Here is a 6524-nt window from a genome sequence, read left to right as displayed (position 1 = left end):
CTTCCTCTTCAGAGCAAACCCCCCCTCCCCTCTTCTTTAATGAAGACATTCAACTAGAATGGAAATAAAATATGATAACTCAATACAACAAAAGTCACATCTAACATAACAAAACAGCATTTGGTGCATTAAGCAAGTTAGTGGAACCGGTCAGGCATGCTCAGCGTCTCCGCGCGCGCATACACACACATGCACACACACGCACACACACGCAGATTATGCCCTGGTGCACTTTTCAGCCTGATTCATGTTAATAGGGAATAATAGGCACAAGTCCAACATCACATTAAAACATGCTTATTTTAATCATAACACACATTGCTTTACATCACGATGAACCGTCGTCCGGAGGATGATAATGGCACAAAACAGCCCTCGCTTCATTAAAATGTGCCCCTAACAACGATCGCAGAGCAATGAAGAGACAGAGGAGGAGGAGGAGGAGGAGGAGGAGGAGGAGGAAGAGGAGGAGGATGAACGGGGCAAGGCAGCAGTGATGCGAGGGACGTGCGAGCGCACACTACCCAAGAGCATGCTTCGCTTGGCATGTAGGCCACGCCAACAACAATGCATAATCTAGCCAGTGGGCACAAGAGGGCACATCCAGAGACGCGGCTGCATCGCTGTGACAGGACGCTCGGCCCCTGAGGAGATCGCTGAGCCCAGCCTGGTCAACACTGAATTAATGGGAAACTGTGATTCCTTTTTATTATTATCATCATCATTAATATCATTATTATTATTATTATTATTTATTATTAGTATTATTATTATTATTCCCCCTTTCCTACCACATCCAATGTCTTTGCAGTTCAGAAGAGGATTTGTCGCTCATTAAAGCAGTCTGTTTACACGTATGGGGTGATGAGAGAATGCTCTGAGCATGCAAATGAAAAAAGTTCATTTGCACAAGAGACGAGCATTTTCATTAATTTTCATTAAATTGTTTTAATGGGGATTTTATTTTATTGTGCCTTCCAAGTAATATCAAATCAACTTCAAGAGCAGCAGGAGCAGCAGGAGCAGCAGCACGTGGCACCTGGAGGAAGAGCAGCACAGGATGATGGTGAGGATGATGATGGCATCCATGAAAGGAGCAGGAAGGCAGACTGGGCATAGGCCATTCTTCCCTGTGGTGGAAGTGGGATCTGCGTGGAACGGCAGGTGTGCCTCCAGAAGTACACACCAGGGTAAGGTGGGACAGGAGGGTCCTTCCCCTATGCTATGGAAAGCCAATTGGAGCAAACTTGGGGCAGATAATAAGGGAAAAACTAAAACTGGGGGTAACAATAAAGATCGGAGCCTAAAATGGAAAATTCCATTTCATTCCATTCCATTCCATTCTCTAGATCTCTCTCTCTCTTCCATTCAAACCAGAGAGGGTTAAAGCGGAGGATCTTTGTTCAAACCAAACAGGCAGTGTGGGCAGCCATATTGGACGAGATCGGTTGTGCATATGGCGGCGTTCTGTTTGATAGTGACATAGGTGGCTCAAATGAATACAGGAGCTCCAATGCAACTTCCTACATTTCAGAATTCAATTCATTTGAATGTGGGAATTTTACTTTCAAGTGTTTTTTTTAAATGTCAGTTTATCTGAGCAGATAAGTATCCCAAAATGATGTGTGCGGAATCAAATTATCATACAAACAGACATCATTATACCCGTACTGTTTAACCACACTTCATAGCTCTGGTATTCAGACTACCTGTGCCCTTTCAGATCAGAGAGAACTCTGAATGATTTTCCAGTCTCCAGTACCGATTCTAGCTTTCGTAGCAGGACAAGACCAGAACAGAAACCCTCTCACTGGAACCTACTATACAGAGAAGCTGTATTAAGGAGTAATCCATGCCATAAAAATGAATTATTGAGCCATTGTATATTACGGGGAATATGAAGACCATTTCTGTTACTCTGCCAATGTACTCTGTACACACACTTAGCGGCTACTCCACAGCCTGGGTCAAATTTATTTGTCCACTTTCAAACAGGCGATTAAGTAAAGGAAAGAATAAGGGCTTAAGAGCCTTCCAAATTAGTCACTCCTTTTATTCCACTCTGGATATTTTTCACTGTGACCTCACCCTACCCTTGTATTCTTTCTCTTTTTATGGAGAAAAGACGAGTGTGCATGTGTGCATGCATGCATTTATGTGTGTGTGTGTGTGTGTGTGTGTGTGTGTGTGTGTGTGTGTGTGCGCGCATGTGTTTGTATCTTGTGTACGCATGTGCACATGTGTGTGAGGGTTGATTATGTCAAGCTGTATAATTTGTGTTGCCAGTGTGCGAGCCGCTGAGACAGAGAGAGAGAGATGTTTGCAGCACTCACAGGATGTCAGTGTGTGTGTGTGCGTGTGTGTGTGTGTGTGTGAGTGGCAGGCGGGCATGTGCCCCCATCCCAGCAGAGCTGCAGGGCCTAACATCCGCACAGTAAACACTGAAAAACATTTCATCCACAGCTGAGACCCCCCTACCCCCAACAACACACACGCACGCACACACATACACCCACATGCACACACACATGCACACACACACACACACACTCACACTCGCAAGAACGCACACACATACAAGAACATTAACAATGCATAAACACTAATACATAGGCTACACACACACACACACACACACACACACACGCATACTTACATGAACACACTCACACACTCTCTCTCACTCAATCTCGCACACATCCAAACGCACTTCACTCCAAACGCACTTCGCACACATATAAACATGGACAGATGAGACCTTCCCTACGTCAACACCAACAAAATGAGACCCCCTCTTTTTACATATATTCACCCATACACACACACACACACGCTGTCTGTTGCTCTCTTCTTTCCACATACACACTCATGCACACATACATGCTCATTCACTGTCCCATCTCATCCTCTTTCTCTCTTTTACGCACAGAACCCCCCCCCCCCCCCCCCCCACACACACACACACACACACCTGGATCCCATCCTTAACCCAGCTGCCCGTTGTTTGTATCTGTTCAAAACATTGTGGGGGTGGCAGCAGGGTATTGAATCCCAGCGTAAACCGTAACTGCATAACACACACTCATCACAGACCCATGGGCCCCTATCAGCCAACCGCCAGGTCGGACTCCAGCGTCCAGCTGTCAGCACAAAAATCAGACACTTTTACAAACAAAATGAGCCTAATTTGTCTGTGTCCATCTCAAAACAAGCCACAGTGAAAGGCAACAGCGATGGGTGTTTACATTCTGTGTATTTCTAACCAAAACGTAAAGGAATTAAATCAGAAGTGGCAACCCCTGTATTTTTTTTACATTGCATTTATTCATAGCACCAAAGCGGTGGCATTTTTTTCCATTGGTAAGTCTCAGGGCATGAGACTCATATCCTTGGGGGCATTCTTCTTCCCCATCCTCCACTTCCATCTTTCACTTTGAGCTAAAATACAGGAACACGTACAGTAACTACCTGTTTGGGCATAACCTAATCTGCTCAACCTAATCTGCCTCAGAGGTCCAACATCCCCATCGCAGAGAGCACATCATTCTCTGGTGATGGAGAGAGAGAGAGACAGAGAGAGAGAGAGAGAGAGAGAGAGAGAGAGAGAGAGAGAGAGAGAGTGTGATTGTGTGTGATTGTGTGTGTGGGTGTGTGTGTGTGTGTGTGTGCGGTAAAGGGGTGGGGTGGGGGGTACCCCTGCTTCCTTATCCACCCCCACCCTCCACACCCCTTGCTCTAGCTAATCACGGCAATTACAAGACATCTGCTGCAAGTCTCCCTCTGTCATTGGGCGCGAGCAATCACCCTTTATTACAAGTATTTACAAAGCCCCCCCCCCCCCCAACCCCAACTCCAGTGCAGGCCTCAGACTGTGAATAACAACCCAGCCAATTCCTGTAGCATGAAGAAGCCATTCCCTTATTGCAGGCCTTTTTTTTGCTGTTTTCCAGCAGCAAGTCCTGTGATGCTATTGCTCGAAATTTCCCAATGTATTGCTCTTGGAGCATTTGCAATAGCACTGTCTTCGCTGTTTTATGGTTGACAGTGGTTTGACTCACAATGTCTTCTAGACTTGAAGGTTGTGATTAGATTATACAGTATGGAGAAAAAAACTGCAGGTAGTTATTATATATTCATTCATGACAACAGTTGAAAGAATAAAACTGATGCCCACCATGGTAGTGATTTGCTTATAGCCCTCTCATTTAGGTTGCCATGGATATGTAATGTTAGTGACCAGACCATAAACATTTATTCTTGTCTCACTGATGGTAGTATGATAAATAGAATGTCAAAATAAGTTTACTTATTGTTATTCATTGACTATTCTGTCTATACTGAAGCACAGTGGCTTTAATGTAGCGGATGCTATTCATATTAAAGTTGGTTCACATAATTTAATATTTAATACAATACATACATTTTTATCACATGCATAGTATGCACACCATGAACATGCAGACAAAACTGTAATTTCAAAAAATATCAGGGCATCTAAGAATGATGTGGTGACAGAGAGACAGAGCATTGTATTGTGCTTGTATATATCCTTATCTTTTTTAGACAGCACATTATTTGTTTCAGCTGAGGTCATTATTACATTTACATTAGACTCCATTTCAGCTGGTCTTCATGAAAATGTGTCCAAGCTAAAATAAAATTGGCAATTCTCTCGCTGCAGCAGGGATGGTAAAATGACATTTTTGTGCCACAATATAGACACAATATCTGTGTCAAATAACCATGGAAACTACCTTCCCTCGCAGAACCCTTGTGCTACTTTCATTAAGGATTATCTCATAGCGGGCAGCATCAGTCAGCTCACCAAATAGCTACTGTGTGTGTGTGTGTGTGTGTGTGTGTGTGTGTGTGTGTGTGTGGGTGGGTGGGTGTGTGTGTGGGTGTGTGTGTGTGTAAGAGAGAGAGAGAGACAGAGAGAGAGAGAGAGAGACAGAGAGAGGGTAGAAGTACTGTATGTGAGAGACTTAATTCATAATTCTCAAAAATGATGTGTTAAGCCAGCAAGATTGCTGTGCTGTAAATATCTTTAGTGGACAGGCAGTTGACAGCTTTGCTTAGTTTAAAGAGCTATTTTAAAACATTTGATCACATCGAGGGTGACCGAATAACATGGAATTTGGAATTGGAATTGTCTCCTTTTTATTGTGGCTGTTTTGATCATATAGCACATCGCTCACATGTAGCACAATGTACAGGTAACACAAACACAATCATACAAATCCACACACACACACTCACAAACAAAGAAATTGCTATTCTTTCATCACATCACATGAACATGAGACACAGACCACTCACAGGGACAGAAAAATGTATGCAACCACACAAACACCCACAAAAACGGTCTAAAATTGTGAGGTAATCAATCCAAGAAATGTTTCCAAGAAACCCATTCCAGACTTGACACCCCCAGTACAACAGGTCTGTCTGCAGTATCAGGAGTGTAGAAAGTGGCGCTACATGGGAATGCTTTGAACAGATATTGATCGGGCTGACAGTGCCTCCTTATGTGTGTGTGTGTGTGTGTGTGTGTGTGTGAGAGAGAGAGAGAGAGAGAGAGAGAGAGAGACTGAGTGCAGAGACAGAGAGAGAGGTGTGTGTGTGTGTGTGTGTGTGTGTGTGTGTGTGTGTGTGTGTGTGTGTGTGTGTGTGTGTGTGTGTGTGTGTGTGTGTCTGTGTGTGTGTGTGCGTGTGCGTAAATGCATACTTGTGCATACCGGTATGTGTGCTTGTTCTCCCATTCTCCCAGTCAGCTCTCGTCGCTCCACCTACCTCCTCCTCCTCCTCCTCCTCCTCCTCCTCCTCCTCGTCCTCCCCCTCGCCTTCATCAGGACCCAGGCTCCTCTTCCTGGAATACAGATCCATTTAAAAATGCATTATTGCATTACGGTCATGTTCAGCAGCAAAGCAGCATCCATAGACATCAAGGGCCCCTCCATTCGCATTCACTCCCTGGTGATAATGGGGCCGGGTCAGGCCTGGGTGGGGGCTGGGGTGGGGTGGGGTTGGCGTGGGGTGTTACACCTGCTATTTCAGGATTTGTATCTGAATTATTCACCAATCTGTCACTGTGCCATGTTGCTCTCATAAAAAGCATTAAAGTAAACTATACATGCACAAGTGCTGTATGCTGAATCGCTGCCACAGGCCTATGCTTTTAATCCCTATTAACAAATAACACCATGAACACCTATTATATAGCACATATCAACATAACTATTATATTTAGATGTACAGAAATGTTTTGTCAAGGATAGCTGTGACTGAGTTGTACGGTAATAAGGTTTTAATAATCCCTTTTTTTGTCTGTGTGTGAAGTGGACGGATTGTCCAGTTTACTCTAACCTAGTCTGAAACGCTCGCACACGCACGCATACATACACACACACATACATCACCGCACCCTTTTTTCCTTCACGAATTTTTACACAAGTGCCTATTCGGCTTTTGCCGCGAGCAGGAACGCTGCACCAACTGGCTTCGTTCTACGCCAATCACAACGA

This window comes from Sardina pilchardus, chromosome 2 (genome assembly GCF_963854185.1).
Source record: "Sardina pilchardus chromosome 2, fSarPil1.1, whole genome shotgun sequence".
Classification (NCBI taxonomy): domain Eukaryota; kingdom Metazoa; phylum Chordata; class Actinopteri; order Clupeiformes; family Clupeidae; genus Sardina; species Sardina pilchardus.
Note: the sequence above shows the minus strand (reverse complement) of the source record.